At 42.3% G+C, this 18,985-nt stretch overlaps 1 protein-coding gene and 1 long non-coding RNA gene across 3 annotated transcripts in view; one reads left to right on the top strand and one right to left on the bottom strand.

Moving 5' to 3' along the window:
- RSAD1 (radical S-adenosyl methionine domain containing 1) overlaps positions 1-16,784 on the bottom strand; it is a 67,670-nt gene extending 50,886 nt beyond the window's left edge. Inside the window, exon 1 of one of the 2 annotated variants that reach the window (XM_053708819.1) lies at positions 16,718-16,784. The gene's annotated coding sequence lies outside the window, so the exon portion shown is untranslated. Of the gene's footprint in view, positions 1-1,318; positions 1,438-16,717 lie in introns of those variants that run through there. The other variant, XM_053708809.1, reaches the window with a different exon arrangement.
- LOC128654732 (uncharacterized) lies at positions 1,412-8,012 on the top strand. Its single transcript, XR_008401482.1, has 4 exons — positions 1,412-1,535; positions 4,250-4,275; positions 6,064-6,124; positions 7,716-8,012. It is a non-coding gene; the product is annotated as an uncharacterized LOC128654732 (long non-coding RNA).
- Positions 16,785-18,985: the final 2,201 nt, after the last annotated feature.

The raw sequence follows: 18,985 nt of genomic DNA on the forward strand, positions 1-18,985 counted from the left end.
CTTACACCCCCTATGTCACGCTGTGTGTATATCCTGCACACTTACACCCCCTATGTCATGCTGTGTGTATATCCTGCACACTTACACCCCCTATGTCACGCTGTGTGTATATCCTGCACACTTACACCCCCTATGTCACGCTGTGTATATATCCTGCACACTTACACCCCCTATGTCACGCTGTGTATATATCCTGTACACTAACACCCCCTATGTCACCCTGTGTATATCCTGCACACTTACACCCCCCTATGTCACGCTGTGTGTATATCCTGCACACTTACACTCGCTATGTCACACATTTATATATCCTGCACACTTACACCCCCTATGTCACGCTGTTTATATCCTGCACACTTACACCCCCTATGTCACGCTGTGTGTATATCCTGCACACTTACACTCGCTATGTCACACTATTTATATATCCTGAACACTTACACCCCCTATGTCACGCTGTGTGTATATCCTGCACACTTACACCCCCTATGTCACGCTGTGTATATATCCTGCACACTTACACTCGCTATGTTACACTATTTATATATCCTGAATACTTACACCCCCTATGTCACGCTATTTATATATCCTGCACACTTACACCCCCTATGTCACGCTGTGTGTATATCCTGCACACTTACACCCCCTATGTCACGCTATTTATATATCCTGCACACTTACACCCCCTATGTCACGCTGTGTGTATATCCTGCACACTTACACTCGCTATGTCACACTATTTATATATCCTGAACACTTACACCCCCTATGTCACGCTAAGTATATCCTGCACACTTACACCCCCTATGTCACGCTAAGTATATCCTGCACACTTACACCCCCTATGTCACGCTATGTATATCCTGCACACTTACACCCCCTATGTCACCCTGTGTATATCCTGCACACTTACAGCCCCTATGTCACCCTGTGTATATCCTGCACACTTACACCCCCTATGTCACGCTGTGTGTATATCCTGCACACTTACACCCCCTATGTCACGCTGTGTGTATATCCTGCACACTTACACCCCCTATGTCACCCTGTGTATTTCCTGCACACTTACACCCCCTATGTCACCCTGTGTATTTCCTGCACACTTACACCCCCTATGTCACGCTGTTTATATCCTGCCAATGTCAGCGAAAGAGACCTTCAGCGCCCTATTGCGGAACCTCTGAGCAACAACAACCCTCTGTGAAATGTCAGCAAGTCTGTAGTGTCAGCGAGTAAAAAACACAACTAATATATAGCGCATCTTACAGTATTCACAATAAAGACGCAAACAGGAAGCAAGGGCCAAATATACAAATACCGTAACTCTCTGTCTAACGTTGTTGTGTGATTCTCGTTTCATGTCGTCTGCACTTCCTCCTACACCCCCGAGCCGAGCCTACACTTCTAAAAACTGGGAGGCGGAATGTCCCGGGGGTTTTCCGGGAGGAAGCTACCGACTTGTTAAAGCTTCTGCTAGGGGGCTGAAACAGCCATAACACAAATTGCTACAGGATGAGTGCGAAGACGCTACAGAGGTGAGAGTGGCAACTGGGCAGGGAAGTCTTATCAGGCGCAGGAGTGACTGTTGGTTATGGGGGCATGAAGCCAGGTGTGATGGCCCGGGTAGAGGGTATGAGGCAGTAATGACAGCATGATCACTAATGTGAGCCAGGCAGGAGTAACTGGGCAAAGGGACAGAGGGCATGATAACCACTAGTAAGGGGCATGGAGCGATTGGGTAAATGGACAGAGGGGAGGAGAGTGATTGGGTAAAGGGACAGAGGGCATGAACACTAGTAAGGGGACAGGAGAGTGACTGGGTAATGGGGACTGAGGGCATGGTCTCTAGTAAGGGCGCAGGAGAGTGACTGGGTGAAGGGACAGAGGGCATGATCACTAGTAAGGGCGCAGGAGAGTGACTGGGTAAAGGGGCAGAGGGCATGATCACTAGTAAGGGGCAGGAGTGACTGAGTAAAGGGACAGAGGGCATGATCACTAGTAAGGGGCAGGAGGGATTGGGTAAAGGGGCAGAGGGCATGATCACTAGTAAGGGGCAGGAGTGACTGAGTAAAGGGACAGAGGGCATGATCACTAGTAAGGGGCAGGAGGGATTGGGTAAAGGGACAGAGGGCATGATCTCTAGTAAGGGGCAGGAGGGATTGGGTAATGGGGACTGAGGGCATGGTCTCTAGTAAGGGGGCAGGAGAGTGACTTGGTAAAGGGACAGAGGGCATGATCACTAGTAAGGGGCAGGACAGTGACTGGGTAAAGGGACAGAGGGCATGATCACTAGTAAGGGGCAGGAGAGTGACTGGGTAAAGGGACAGAGGACATGATCACTAGTAAGGGGCAGGAGAGTGACTGGGTAAAGGGACAGAGGGCATGATCACTAGTAAGGGGCAGGAGAGTGACTGGGTAAAGGGACAGAGGACATGATCACTAGTAAGGGGGCAGGAGTGACTGGGTAAAGGGATAGAGGGCATGATCACTAGTAAGGGGCAGGAGTGACTGAGTAAAGGGACAGAGGGCATGATCACTAGTAAGGGGCAGGAGGGATTGGGTAAAGGGACAGAGGGCATGATCACTAGTAAGGGGCAGGAGTGACTGGGTAATAGGGACAGAGGGCATGATCACTAGTAAGGGGCAGGAGTGACTGGTTAATAGTGAGAGAGGGCATGATCACTAGTAAGGGGCAGGAGAGACTGGGTAATAGGGACAGAGGGCATGATCACTAGTAAGGGGCAGGAGTGACTGGGTAATAGGGAGAGAGGGCATGATCACTAGTAAGGGGCAGGAGAGTGACTGGGTAATAGGGACAGAGGGCATGATCACTAGTAAGGGGCAGGAGAGTGACTGGGTAATAGGGACAGACGGCATGATCACTAGTAAGGGGCAGGAGTGACTGGGTAAAGGGACAGAGGGCATGATCACTAGTAAGGGGCAGGAGTGACTGGGTAATAGGGACAGAGGGCATGATCACTAGTAAGGGGCAGGAGTGACTGGGTAAAGGGACAGAGGGCATGATCAGTAGTAAGGGGCAGGAGTGACTGGGTAATAGGGACAGAGGGCATGATCACTAGTAAGGGGGCAGGAGCAACTTAGTAAAGGGGCAAGAGGGTGTGATCACTAGTAAGGGCGCAGGAGTGACTGTGTAAAGGCAAGGGAATTGATTACCAGTAAGAGGACAGAATGAAGGGAGGCTTAGGTTAAATATCATGCAGAACAGGGGCATGGAAGTGGCAGCAATAAAGGGATATGAAACCCAAAAAATGTGATTCAGACAGAGCATACAATTTTTTTTAAACATTTCTAATTTACTGCTATTTTCAAATTTGCTACGTTAAAAAACAAACAAACAGCAGACTACATTTTGGGTTACATACCCTTAGTCATGTCAGTTATACATGTGTACCTTTATAAAGGGACAGTCTACAAAAGAATGTTTATTGTTTTAAAAGATGGGTAATCCCTTTATTACCCATTCCTCAGTTTTGCACAACCAACACAGTTATCTTAACCTTTTAATGCCGTTATGCCGTTCTATTTCGTCATAATTACACTGGGCTTTAGAGCCGTTATGACGGAATAGAACGTCATAGCCAACGGCTGTCCTGAAGCCTTCTGTGCTTCCAGGATTTGATCGCGGTCTGGAGGGCGTTCCTAGGGTTGTAGGGACGCCCCCCAGACGCGATCCAATAATTGAAATCTCGCGATCATGTGCACGATTGCGTGGTTTCAATTTGTCTACATCGGAACAGTTGTTCCGATGTAGACACTTTAACCCTGTCGCGAAAGGGTTATTATACTTTTTACCTCTGTGATTACCTTGTATCTAAGAACCTTCTTCCAGCCCCCTGATCACATGACTGTGACTGTTTTTTATCTATTGTATTAAATTTAGCATTGCTTTGTGCTAAATCTTAAATAACTATCTGTGCCTGAACAGAGTGTTATCTTTATGGCCCACATGTACTTTCAGTCTCTTTGTGTTAAAAAGAAATTTAAAAAGCATGTGATAAGAGGCAGCCCTCAAGGGCTTAGGAATTAGCATATGAGCCTACCTAGGTTTAGTTTAAACTAAGAATACCAAGAGAAAAAAAGCAAATTTGATTATAAAAGTAAATTAGAAAGTTGATTAAAATTACATGTCCTATCTGAATAGACTGTCCCTTTAACACCTTCAAATACCTTATACAGGTGAACAAAACTCCTCCCCTTTAACTCTAACTTTCCTGTTTCATATCCTTAGGTCTGTAGAGCGCCCTCTACTGGAAAGTGAGTATATTCAAGCTTGTATAACTGACATGACTAAGGGCATGTAACCCGAAACGTAGTCTGCTGTTTTTTTGTACCCACTCCTGTTTATGAAGGAATAAAAGAGAGAATTTTGCAAACTCAAGGTGGTGCTGCCTATTCTTTGGACTCAGGTTTGCAGTGACCTGTTGGCGGGCACACCTTGCCACCCTGGTGCTGGATTATATTGGCTATTGCAAATTTGCTACGTTCCCATAGCAGGGAATAGTGCTGCCATCTAGTGCTCTTGCAAAACTGCTGCAATATAGTGCTCCAGACACGTGGACCCTCTTGCGCAACAAAACATATTGAAAGAACAAAGAAAATTTGATAATAGACGTCAATTAGAAAGTTGCTCTATCTGAATCATGAAAGAAACATTTAAGGTTTCATGTCCCTTTAAGGCAGAAAAAGAGCCGAGAGGGCACTGGGTAAGTGGCAGCATTAGAGGGATCAAGTCTGCCCTCGCCTAATGTAGGATGTTGGTGTTGCAATGAAAAATAGGTTTCATTTTGTAACTGTCAGTTGTCTGTATGCCAGACAGAAATGTATAAACATAGCTTGCAAGATTTGCGGTGTTTTGTCATTCCCCAGTATAGGCATACGCCAATCAGAGAGCAGATGCTAATGATCGAGCTCCTGCACAGATCTAAGTGCAGAATGGTCAGGCAAAAAAGTTTAAAGGGACACTGAACCCAAATTTTTTTTGTGTGTGATTCAGATAGAGCATGCAATTTTAAGCAACTTTCTAATTTACTCATAGTATCAATTTTGAAAGTTGTTTCAAATTGCATGCTCTGTCTGATCCATGAAATTTAATTTTGACTTTACTGCCCCTTTAAAACACTGAATACATTTGCTGCACATGTGCAAACACATCAGCACTGGAATGTAGCGGCAGCCATGACTAGAGGGAGGCGGGAAATAACCTGAATACTATGCTTATAAAATGTATTTAGTGTTTAATATCCCTTTAAGGTGCAGCCCTGATTCTGGGACAGTAAAGTGCAGAGTGTGCATTAAAGCAGTGTTTCTCAACCGCGGTCCTCAAGTACCGCCAAAAGTCCAGGTTTTCATTATAGCTGAACTAGAGCACAGGTGAAATAATCAGCTGATGGCTAAGAGCACATTAGTAACCATGGTTACTGATCAGCCGATTACTTCACCAGTGCACTGGTTCAGCTATAATGAAAACCTGGCCTGTTGGGGGTACTTGAGAGACACTACATTATAGTCAGCCCCAAAGGCTAATTCCTTTACCAGTATGGTGGCAGACCTTTTAAATGGCCATTATAATGTGACATCATGCATAAGCAGCATAATTAGGCACACACAGTGCTAGTTCTCTCTGGTGGTGGCCATCTTGGGTAGGCTGTTGCCTTAATAGTAAAGAATCAGCCTGTGGAGAAAAAAGCACAATAGAAGCAGAGAGGCAAACTGAAGTGATGATCCGTCAATAGCCTCCCACCCAAGGGGAAATTCATAGGGATTGGACAGTATTATCTGGGGATGTGAGGGAGGTGACCCACGGGATTAGTAGCAGCAACATTTAGGGGATGCATAGGAATAATGGGGGGGGTCTCCTGGTGAATGATTGGGATAGGAATAAGGGGGGGTCTCCTGGTGAATGATTGGGATAGGAATAAGGGGGGGGGTCTCCTGGTGAATGATTGGGATAGGAATAAGGGGGGGTCTCCTGGTGAATGATTGGGATAGGAATAAGGGGGGTCTCCTGGTGAATGATTACCATTATAACACCTTACTTCTTAGGCCCACAGGTGTTGCATACAGCCTACACGACAACCTCAATAGAAGAACTACAAATCCCTTGGTACGTACACACAGCATATAAGTAAGAGGGGTGATGTGGTGACATATTTTGGGCTGGCACTGCAAACTAACATTTGTTCCACTGATTGTGTTGGAAGAGGGATCCTACATATTACTGCCTCACTCTGGGGCAAGCACTGGGTGTTCCTTGGTGTGTGGGACATACAAACTGCTAGTGAGTAGCTAATACACACTGAAATTACATGGTGTAGGTGAAGATAATCCTCAGAAAAACCTAATATATGTCCAACAACAACTTTCATTATCTTGTTATCTTTTGCTGAAATAACAGCATTGCACTACTGGCAGCTAGCTGAACACATCTAGTTAGCCAATCACAAGAGACAAATTTGTGCAGGCACCAATCAGCAGCTAGCTCCCACTAGTGTAGGATATGTGCGTATTCTTTTTCAACAAGGGATACCAAGAGAACCAAGCACATTTGAAAATAGAAGTGAATTTAAAAGAGTCTTAAAATTACATTCTCTATCCGAATCTTGCAAGTTTAATTTTGACTTTCCTATCCCTTTAAGCTTTATGTAAAATACATTGCCTCTGATTTTATAACATTCCTTAAAGGAATAGTGAAGTCAACATTAAATATTCATGATTCAGATAGAGTATGCAATTTTAAACAACTTTCCAATTTACTTCTATTATCTAATTTGCTTTGTTTTCTTGGTATCCTTTCTTGAAAAGCATACTTAGGTAGGCCCAGGAACTGCAATGCAGTACTGGGAGTTAGCTACTGATTGGTGGCTGCACATGTATGCCTCTGGTCATTGGCTCACCCAATGTGTTCATCTCCCAGTAGTGTATTGCTGCTCCTTAAAATGTTATAATAAAATTAAATTGCATGCTGTATCTAATCATAAAAGGACAATTTTGGGTCTCATGACCCTTTATATGGACACTCCAATGTAAAAACGACATGATCTAATTTGTTAGAGCATGTTAGGTTTACATTAGTGACCCTAAATAAATAAGTGTGACACGAAATGCATCTCCTAAGCAGAAAATAGTTGATGACCAAATTAGAAACCTCTATGTCCTCTCCAGCCAGTGAAAGGTAATTTCCCACTAGAGTTGCAATGCTTGTGGCTGCCGAGCAAGACATCGCCTATGTGCTTAATCTCTTTGCAGGAGTTAAACACCATTACTTAGGGTCAGTAATGTAAAAGATGCCCTAACAAATTTTGCATTATAATTTCCCTTTAATATACTTGAAGGTTTCTATAAAACCTCTCTCCACCACCATAAACATAACAAGGTTTATACATATTTTGTTGTACGTTTTGCTGTGCTCAGACCTTTGTGTGTCTTTAGTAAGCTTATAGCAGTGTTGCATTGAGACACAGTGGGACATATTCACTAATATCCCTCTCCAGTTTCTCCAGCTTGTGTTATTCTATCGAGCCCCTTACTAAAGAGATAACTTAGTCTTCAGTGAATACATAACCTGGACAAACTTAGAACTGGAAAGGCTAGTGAGGATGTAGTAGACTGTTAATGAATCAATCCTAATGGCTGCATTGTTATTTAGTACTTTATAAGACTTCTAGCATCTCATCATGTGCTTCTCTGTTTTCTAGCTGGAAGTGTATGGACTTTATCCATCCTACTTCTACTTCCATGGGTAGAGAGTTCTTCTCTGGTGTAACAAGTGAGTAAGAGACCAGCGCATCAGTGCATGTGAATGGTGGTAACATAAGACATGAAATGAGGACAACAGAGGAGAGCCAGGGTGTGCAAATATAAGCCCTCTGTTCACCTATCATGGTTGGGAATCTCTTCCTCGAGCTCCCATAAAATAAGAGCTTAAACCTACACAACCACTATCTGGACAATATGTGATTGTGGGACCAATAAAGATTGTTCATTTACTGTTATATCTGTGTCTTGTTTTAAATTTTAAGGAGAGTGATATTTATTATTATAGGCACCAATTCTAACATATCTCTAGTAATAACTTGTCTATATAATATATATTATTGAGGACATATGTTGTGTGCTCAGACATTAGTGAGAGTACAGCTGGTGTAACCGGACATTAGTGAGAGTACAGCTGGTATAATCATACATCAGTGAGGGTATAGCTGGTGTAACCAGACATAAGTGAGGTATAGCTGGTGTAACCGGACATTAGTGAAGGAACAGCTTGTGTGCCCAGACATTAGTGAGGGAACAGCTTGTGTGCCCAGACATTAGTGAGGGAACAGCTGGTGTGCCCAGACATTAGTGAGAGTACAGCTGGTGTGCCCAGACATTAGTGAGAGTACAGCTGGTGTAACCGGACATTAGTGAAGGAACGAGGGTACAGCTGGTGTAACCAAATATTAGTGAGCTATAGCTGGTGTAACCATACATTAGTGAGGTATAGCTGGTGTTCCCAGACATCATTGAGGTATAGCTGGTATAATCCGACATTAGTGAGGGTACAGCTGGTATAATCATACATCAGTGAGGGTATAGCTGGTGTAACCAGACATAAGTGAGGTATAGCTGGTGTAACCAGACATAAGTGAGGTACAGCTGGTGTAACCAGACATTAGTGAAGGTATAGCTGGTGTAACCAGACATTAGTGAGGGTATAACTGGTGTAACCAGACATTAATGAGGTACAGCTGGTGTAACCTGACATTAGTGAGGGTACAGCTGGTGTAACCAGACATTAATGAGGTACAGCTGTTGTAACCAGACATTAATGAGGTATAGCTGGTGTAATCAGACATTAGTGAGGTATAGGTGGTGTAACCAGACATTAGTGAGGTATAGGTGGTGTAACCAGACATTAGCAAGGTATAGCTGTTGTAACCAGACATTTGTGAGGTATAGCTGTTGTAACCAGACATTAGTGAGAGTTCAGCTGGTGTAACCAGACATTAGTGAGGTATAGCTGTTGTAACCAGACATTAGTGTTGGTACAGCTGGTGTAACCAGACATTAGTGAGGGTACAAGACGAGGAAAAAGGAAAGCTGAGTCTGAAGGTAGATTAACAATGTTTATTAGAAGCAGGCTTCCATGAGGCACAAGGTAAGCTCCTATCTAACGCGTTTCGCGCATGAGCACATGCGCTTCATCAGAGATATTGGTCTCTGCTGGTCAGGGTCCATATAAAGGTGAGAAGGACCAATCAAGGAGTGTGTCTTGTTAACCCTTTAGGTGTGAGGGAAACCGTCACATGGTTAGATTGTGAAAACCTCACACTTGCTTGATATATGGGTCCTGGACAGCAAGTGAGGGTACAGCTGGTATAACTAGACATTAGTGAGGGTACAGCTGGTGTAACCAGACAGCGAGTATAGCTGCTGTAACCAGACATAAGTGAGATATAGCTGGTATAACCAGACATTAGTGAGGGTACAGCTGGTGTAACCAAACATTAGTGAGGTATAGCTGGTGTAACCAGACATTAGTGAGGGTACAGCTGGTGTAACCAGACAGTAAGGTATAGCTGGTGTAACCAGACATTAGTGAGAGTACAACTGGTGTGCCCAGACATTAGTGAGGGTAAAGCTTTTGTAACCAGATATTAGTGAGGTACAGCTGGTGTAACCAAAAAATAGTGAGGGTACAGCTGGTGTAACCAAAAAATAGTGAGGGTACAGCTGGTGTAACTAGACATTAGTGAGGTATAGCTGGTGTGACAAGACATTAGTGAGAGTACAGCTGGTGTAACCAGACATTAGTGACAGTACAGCTGGTGTAACCAGACATTAGTGAGGTATAGCTGGTGTACCCAGACATTAGTGATGTATAGCTGGTGTAACCAGACATTAGTGAAGGTATAGCTGGTATGACAAGACATTAGTGAGAGTACAGCTGGTGTAACCAGACATTAGTGACAGTACAGCTGGTGTAACCAGACATTAGTGAGGTATAGCTGGTGTGCCCAGACATTAGTGATGTATAGCTGGTGTAACCAGACATTAGTGAAGGTATAGCTGGTGTAACCAGACATTAGTGAAGGTATAGCTGGTGTAACCAGACATTAGTGAAGGTATAGCTGGTGTAACCAGACATTAGTGAGGGTATAGCTGGTGTAACCAGACATTTAATGAGGAACAGCTGGTGTAACCAGATATTAGTGAGGGTACAGCTGGTTAACCAGACATTAGTGAGGGTACAGCTGGTAAACCAGACATTAGTGAGGGTACTGCTAGTGTTACCAGACCTAAGTGAGGGTATAGCTTGTGTAAACAGAGATTAGTGAGGGTATAGCTGGTGTAACCAGACATTAGTGAAGGTATAGCTGGTGTAACCAGACATTAGTGAAGGTATAGCTGGTGTAACCAGACATTAGTGAGGTATAGCTGGTGTAACCAGAGATTACTGAGGGTATAGTTGCTATTACCAGACATAAGTGAGGTATAGCTGGTGTAACCAGACATTAGTGAGATATAGCTGGTGTGCCCATAAATCAGTGAGGGTACAGCTGGTATAATTAGACATCAGTTAGGTATAGCTGGTGTAACCAGACATTAGTGAGGGTACAGCTGGTGTAACCATACATTGGTGAGGGTTACACCAGCTGTACCCTCACAAATGTCTGGTTACACCAGCTATACCTTACTAATGTCTGGTTACAACAGCTATACCATCATTAATGTCTGTTTACACCAGCTACAACAGCTATACCTCACTAATGGTGTAAACAGACATTAATGATGGTATAGCTGTTGTAACCAGACATTAGTAAGGTATAGCTGGTGTAACCAGACATTTGTGAGGGTACAGCTGGTGTAACCAGACATTAGTGTTGGTACAGCTGGTGTAACCAGACATTAGTAAGGTATAGCTGGTGTGCCCAGACATTAGTGAGGTACAGCTGGTGTACTCAAACATTAGTGAGGGTACAGCTGGTGTAACTAGACATTAGTAAGGTATAGCTGGTGTGACCAGACATTAGTGAGGTATAGCTGGTGTTACCAGACATTAGTAAGCTATAGCTGGTGTAACCAGACATTAGTGAGGGTATAGCTGTTGTAACCAGACATTAGTGAGGTACAGCTGGAGTAACCAGACATTAGTGAAGGCATAGCTGGTGTAACCAGACATTAGTGAAGGTATAGCTGGTGTAACCAGACATTAGTGAGGGTATAGCTGGTGTAACCAGACATTTAATGAGGAACAGCTGGTGTAACCAGATATTAGTGAGGGTACAGCTGGTTAACCAGACATTAGTGAGGGTACAGCTGGTAAACCAGACATTAGTGAGGGTATAGCTGGTGTAACCAGACATTTAATGAGGAACAGCTGGTGTAACCAGATATTAGTGAGGGTACAGCTGGTAAACCAGACATTAGTGAGGGTAATGCTGGTGTTACCAGACATAAGTGAGGGTATAGCTGGTGTAAACAGAGATTAGTGAGGGTATAGCTGGTGTAACCAGACATTAGTGAGGTATAGCTGGTGCCCCAAGGCAGAACATACAGTGATCTGAGATGTCATCGCAGAAAATGCAGCATGTCTGCAGAAAGAACAGGACACATGCAGGAACTGTTAGACTAAGTGCTTTCACTTTGCAGCTCTACTCCAAACAGAGCTGTGTTCTGTTCCAGTGCATCAAGAGAAAAGTGCTGTTTGAAGTTAACAGACAAATATGCAGTAGCACTGTAAAGCAGCGGTGCATTGATTATGAAATGGCTTTTTTCAAACCCTCCCCTAGCCTTTCACAGTCTGCAAAGCTGTTTGTTCTGAATGTAAGACGTTCTTATGAGGATTGCACCTTTTTATTACTACATTTCTATGTTAGAGAAAAGAGAAACAAATTTATTCAAGAGACATTTTATAATTTAGTTTGTCTGCAGCTAATTTGCAATGCAATTTTCAACTACTGCACAATATTATAAAACGTTAAAAATGGTTTTATTCTTTAGTTAACCAACACATTGCAATCAAACTGGTGCTTTAGTGTAACTGCCTAATTTAAAATTGAATTTTATTTAAAAATGGCCTGCAGGAATCAACTGTTGTTAACAAAGTATTCATTTTATTATAAACAATTTAGTTGAAATGTTCATTTTCATAGTCATGGTTGATTGATAGGAATATGAAAATAGTTTTACCCTGTAAAACTCAAGTTGATAACAGACAATGAACACCCGGACCTCAATGTGTTCTTTAAGTTGCCCACCCAGGGCCTGAGAACAAGAAAACCGTCTGTTACAATTGGAATATACAAAGAGCTTCTGCTCTATACTAGTGGACTTTACTCTTGATATTGGACTCAATGTTTACCTGTTTATTGAAAAGGATATTTTCACATTGACTTTTTTATGTATAGTTTCCGTATTTTTGTGGATCAGATGATCTTGATATGTTATCTACCTTATATCAACAATAAAGCTCTTTTGAAAACAAAACAAAAAAAAAATGGCCTGCAGAAAAATTCTCACTAAAAAAAAATCTCATCGCGAGAGGCGGGGTGTAGCCATGCAGGGACATGGCCGCATTCTAAACAAGCTCCGTGGCTTGTCCTAAGTCCCCGGCTCAAATGTTAAAGTCCGAACAGAGGAAGACCTACCAAAACTAGCACAAGAGGATGAGCAACTCACAAAGCGAATATTGAGAGCATCTGGATAAACCTGACCATCCTTTGGATACCTGTCACGCAACCGGAGGCTAACATCAAAAGTCACCAAGAAAGGTGGACCTAACATCAAACCCTATCGCAACTAAGGAGTTCTACCTTACCTCGCTAAGCTGCGGAGACAGAGGATTGACTAACTGGAGTGACCCGACACCGTCAGGAGACTGACAAGACCGCCGCCGCCGCCATTAATCTGACCCACGTGGTAAGTTAGCTGAGCGGCTGCATGAGAGAAGTCGGGATACTTGTTAAAGAGACTTTGGGAGCGAGACTTACCTGAACCCATACCTTATATCACGTAGGGGGCATTTTGGACATTGCTTAACACAGGCGGTATTACATTCAAACCTAGGCCGCATTGCGCCATTAGAGCCTGTAACAGTGAAAACTGTGCGCACTATTACATAAACAAAAAAAACAGTATTTAGTCTGGAAACTTGTTAAAGAGACTCTGAGAGCGAGACTTACCTGAACCCATACCTTATATCACGTAGGGGGCATTTGGGATACCGCTTAACACAGGCAGTGATACATTCAAACCTAGGCCGGAATGCGCCATTAGAGCCTGTGACAGTGAAAACTGAGCGCACTATTACATAAACAAAAACCAGTATTTAGTACACTACAGAGCAAGATTGGTGTGTTTTTGGAGGAACGGAGGGGTAAACATTGCAAAAGACGTTTACTTTAAATACACTAGCTGAAACTTTGCTTGTGCAAGAAAGCCTTATAATACACTGGGCCTTAAAATCTGGATCTACACAGACACCAATGGCCTCTAAAAGAAACGCTAAATTAGACAAAAAGCAAATAAACACAGCAACTATGAATTCTTTCTTTCCCAAACAAGATATAGAAGTGCTTGAACAAACACAAACAGGCCCATTTATCAAGCTCCGTACGGAGCTTGAAGGGCCGTGTTTCTGGCGAGTCTGAAGACTCGCCAGAAACACAACTTATGAAGCAGCGGTCTAAAGACCGCTGCTTCATAACCCTGTCCGCCTGCTCTGAGCAGGCGGACAGGAATCGCCGGAAATCAACCCGATCGAATACGATCGGGTTGATTGACACCTCCCTGCTGGCGGCCAATTGGCCGCGAGTCAGCAGGGGGCGGCGTTGCACCAGCAGCTCTTGTGAGCTGCTGGTGCAATGTTAAATGTGGAAAGCGTATTGCTCTCCGCATTTAGCATGGTCTTGCGGACCTGATCCGCAGTATCGGATCAGGTCCGCAAGCCCTTTGATAAATGGGCCCCAAACACTCTCTAATAACGACAATGCACAGATAGAATCAAGGCCTGCTACTCCAAATCCACATATGGATCAATTGGCACAAATCCAATCTAACATCTCACTACTCCCTTCCAAATCAGATTTGGCAGATCTAAAGTCCTTCATAAAAACGGAAATGTCCTCTCTGAGGAAAGATATCAATGAAATGGGGGCCAGACTGGAATACTTGGAGGATGGCTAGGACACATTAAACAATATGATGTCTGATGTCGATCACCAATTGACAAGACACGAATCTATTGTCCAGTCTCTCCAATTAAAAGTAGAAGACCTGGATAACCGAAACAGGAGAAGAAACCAGTGCCAGTTCCTCCGAAACCACCAAGGGACATCATTATAAAATTTGCCAACTACTTAGACAAAGAAGCTATTTGGAAACAAGTTAGGTTACAAAGAGAAATCAAGTTCCAAACCTACAGTATACAGATTTTCCAGGATATCAGTCCCGCCACTATTGAAAGGAGGAGGGAGATCCGCTTCATCACCCAACGCCTGCAGGAAAGAAAAGTGAAGTATCGATGGGGATTTCCCTTTAGCCTTATAGTACAACAAGAAGGGAAAACACACATTTACAAAGAACCCAATTACTTGGACTCATTCTCCAAAAGTTTAAACATAGACTTCCCACAAGACGGTGCGCAAACCCCTTCAACACAAAGATTAAAAAAGCCCTTACCCCAAAGGACACAATGGTCAACTGTCCGACACAAGAAGAAAAGAATGGAAGACTCATCAATTGCTAACTGAATGTTCATTAAATAGTAATGATGGTGATCCTCACAGTTACCCTTTTCAGAAGGTCCATCATTGCTTGTTTGACTCTAGAATGCATATATTTAAAATGTAAGAAAGATATTGTTTTTATTGCATAGTAATGTTTTCAAAATGAATTTGTGTATGACCTAAAACAGAAGAAATAAGAGCTTAAACTGACACGCAAGGTACTGGAACTTTCGGAACTACCAACCGATGATCCACACCTACAACTCTGACAGGTCAGGAAAACACACGAACGCTAGAACAGATTATAAATGCTACTTTAGCTCATCAAATCACTCCTCGTTCCCTACCTCCCATCTAAACAAGATAAAAATGTATCTTAAACATATTGTAGCACAAGACGTGTGGAGAATATTACACCCACAACTTAAAGATTACACTTTTTACTCATATCCACATGAATTATACACTAGAATTGATTATATATTCACAGATGTGGGGGGCTTAGCCTTATTTAATTCAGCAAAGATTTGCCCAAAACATGGTCTGATCACTCCTCACTGATTAGTTCCTTTACATGGCCAACTAAACCAATTAAAGATTTTCTTTGGAAACTAGACGATGCATTATTAACAGACCCCATGAATGTTATAAAAATAGAAAAAGCACAGAATACTTTCAGATCAATGCAAACCCAGAAACATCTGCACACATAATATGGGAAGCACATAAGAGTGTAATCAGGGGTGAACTGATAGCCATAAAGGCATACATTAACAAAACTAAAAGAGAGGCGGTCAAATCTTATCTTGATAGAATACAACAACTCGAGGCTAGACATAAAATCATTCCATCAGATAAAGACACCTTAGCGGAACTCACATTGGAGAGACAAAATCTTGCCTCTCATTTATCAAAAGAACATAAACAAAAAGCCCTGCATAACCAACAGAAACACTACGAGGGGCGCAATAAATTTGGACGCCTTTTAGCGAGATATCTAAAGCATAAAGCACATAAGAAATACATATTGCATATTACCAATGAAAAAGGACGTCCACAATACTCCACTCTCAGCATAGCCCAGAAATTTCGAAAAATTCTTTCAAAAATTATATAATATCAGAAATGATTATAACAGTCACACAACAGACACACAGACGCGATCGCAAGGGATAGATACTTATCTTAACCATCTAAAGCTACCTAACATTACACCAGAACACAAGGAGGAACTAGAGAACACAATAACCCTAGAGGAAATAAATATGGTCATCAAAGACCTGCCAACCGGTAAAACACCAGGCCCAGATGGTTTTGGCCATAGATACTATTCCACCTTTCGGGAAACACTATCCCCTCACATATTAAATTATTTCCAATCTATCGATAACACAAAAGCCTTTTCAGCAAGAGCCCTAGAAGCCCACATTATATTATTACCAAAACCAAATAAATCCCCTACCCTTCCCGCAAACTACTGTCCTATCTCACTATTAAAGGGACCCTTAACACCTGACTTCTAATAATCCCAAAAACCTACTTTTTCTTATTAAACAAAATAAAGTAATCACTGCTGCCTATTTTATCTGTTCCTCTTAGCCCAAACTTTTGAAGGAGATGGTTTTAAAATACAGTGTTGAGGCAGTGCTTGATTTCCTATGTAAGCTGCCATATTGTAGCGTGCGTTACAGGGCTCAGTAGTCACATGATACACACACCATATTATCTATGCATACACAGTACTTAGAGGAAGGAATCACATCTCTCTCTCCCTGCAGCGTGTGAGCTGCAGTGTCTGAAAAGTTATTTCTCAGTGAGGGTATAAATATATTTCATTTCCCTGTTAATGTATATAAAACATGTTATGCAGAAATTTAAATAAAATACTTATAACTACTGTGTTTATGTTTTTAACTCCCCCCACACACACAGTTTTTTTTCTCTCCTCAAACTCTGTCCGTAAAGTTTTATGCTCAGTAAGCACTTACCAGAGCCGGTTCCTGTGTTATTATTGTAAAACTTTTGACTGCTCTGGGAGGGAGGGGGATAGGGAGGAGGAAGCTCCCACGGACTGCATGCTGCATATCATTAGTTCAAAAGACTTCTTCTTTTCATGACCTCTCCTCCTGAATGTAAATCACTAAGGACTGACACCCAGCATAAGATGTTTAGCAAGGATCGTATGCATTATCTAGCAGTGTGATCACTAGATAGATAATGCATACGATCCTTGCTAAACATCTTATGCTGGGTGTCAGTCCTTAGTGATTTACATTCAGGAGGAGAGGTCATGAAAAGAAGAAGTCTTTTGAACTAATGATATGCAGCATGCAGTCCGTGGGAGCTTCCTCCTCCCTATCCCCCTCCCTCCCAGAGCAGTCAAAAGTTTTACAATAATAACACAGGAACCGGCTCTGGTAAGTGCTTACTGAGCATAAAACGTTACGGACAGAGTTTGAGGAGAGAAAAAAACCTGTGTGTGTGGGGGGAGTTAAAAACATAAACACAGTAGTTATAAGTATTTTATTTAAATTTCTGCATAACATGTTTTATATACATTAACAGGGAAATGAAATATATTTATACCCTCACTGAGAAATAACTTTTCAGACACTGCAGCTCACACGCTGCAGGGAGAGAGAGATGTGATTCCTTCCTCTAAGTACTGTGTATGCATAGATAATATGGTGTGTGTATCATGTGACTACTGAGCCCTGTAACGCACGCTACAATATGGCAGCTTACATAGGAAATCAAGCACTGCCTCAACACTGTATTTTAAAACCATCTCCTTCAAAAGTTTGGGCTAAGAGGAACTGATAAAATAGGCAGCAGTGATTACTTTATTTTGTTTAATAAGAAAAAGTAGGTTTCAGCAATTTTTATCAGGTGTTTAATGTCCCTTTAAATACAGACACCAAAATGTTCGCGAAAATATTAGCCCATAGACTAAACAGAATTCTCCTATATATTATTCACCAAGACCAAGTTGGCTTCATCCCAGGTCGAGAGGCCAAAGATAGCACGGTCAGAGCCCTCTATTTAATACATTATTTTAAGAAAAACAATATCCCTACCTTATTCTTGTCAACCGATGCCGAAAAGGCTTTTGACCGTGTTTCCTGGGACTTTTTGAAAGCCACTTTGTCGCATATAGGACTAGGCCCTCAAATGCTATCCCGAATTTTCTCTCTATATTCTCAGCCTAACGCACGTATCTCGATTAATGGCTCCCTCTCAGATCCTTTCCTTATTAGTAATGGGACACGCCAGGGGTGTCCCTTGTCGCCACTCTTATTTACTTGCGTTATAGAAACATTAGCCACAAGTATTAGACACAACCGCAGATACATGGCATCGATATTAGCTCCCAAAAATATGCGGTCTCTTTTTGCGGACGATATGCTTTTCTCTTTTACAAAACCCGAAATTTCTATCCCACACTTGACTAAAGAGTTTAAAACATTCCACACACTATACAACTTTTCAGTCAACAAGACCAAATCCGAGATCTTAAATATAAATATAGATAATACTGACCTACAGGCCATTAAAAAGCTCACCACATTTACCTGGTGCCCTTCAGCATTACAATACTTAGGTAAAAAACTCGCCCCTACATTGGATGACATGTTCACACTGAACTATATACCGCTTAAACGTGCAATTATTAATGATCTCTCATAATGGAGGTCCAAACAGATTTATTGGTTAGGATGCATAGAAGTAATCAAAATGAACATTTTACCGAGGATATTATACTATCTCCAGACATTACCTATCCCACTTCCCAAACAGTATCTACCCTCTATACAGAAAGCATTTAGAGACTATATATGGAACAGAAAACCACCAAGACTTAACCAACGCATAATGCAGTCTCCTAGATTACAGGGAGGAATGGGTGTCCCAAATTTAGAATTATACAGACAGGCAATATTTTTACAAAGGATAGTAGATTGGAACATTCATTACCACCATAAGAGATGGGTCCCCCTAGAACATTTAATATCCCAGAGACCTCATTTTGGACGGCTCTGTTGGAGTGACCCCAATGTACCCAGACTACACATAGATGACAACCTGATAACGAGGGAAACTTACCAGGTCTGGACAAAAACTATAAATACATCTCTATTTATCTCTTCAATACCATCCCCACTGACGTCACTATTGGAAAATGGAGAATTCACACTACGCCCTTTCACAAACTCCTCGATACTAGAATCGACAAACAGAGACTTTACAGTACGACA

This window comes from Bombina bombina, chromosome 1, assembly GCF_027579735.1.
Source record: "Bombina bombina isolate aBomBom1 chromosome 1, aBomBom1.pri, whole genome shotgun sequence".
NCBI classification, from domain to species: Eukaryota; Metazoa; Chordata; class Amphibia; order Anura; family Bombinatoridae; genus Bombina; species Bombina bombina.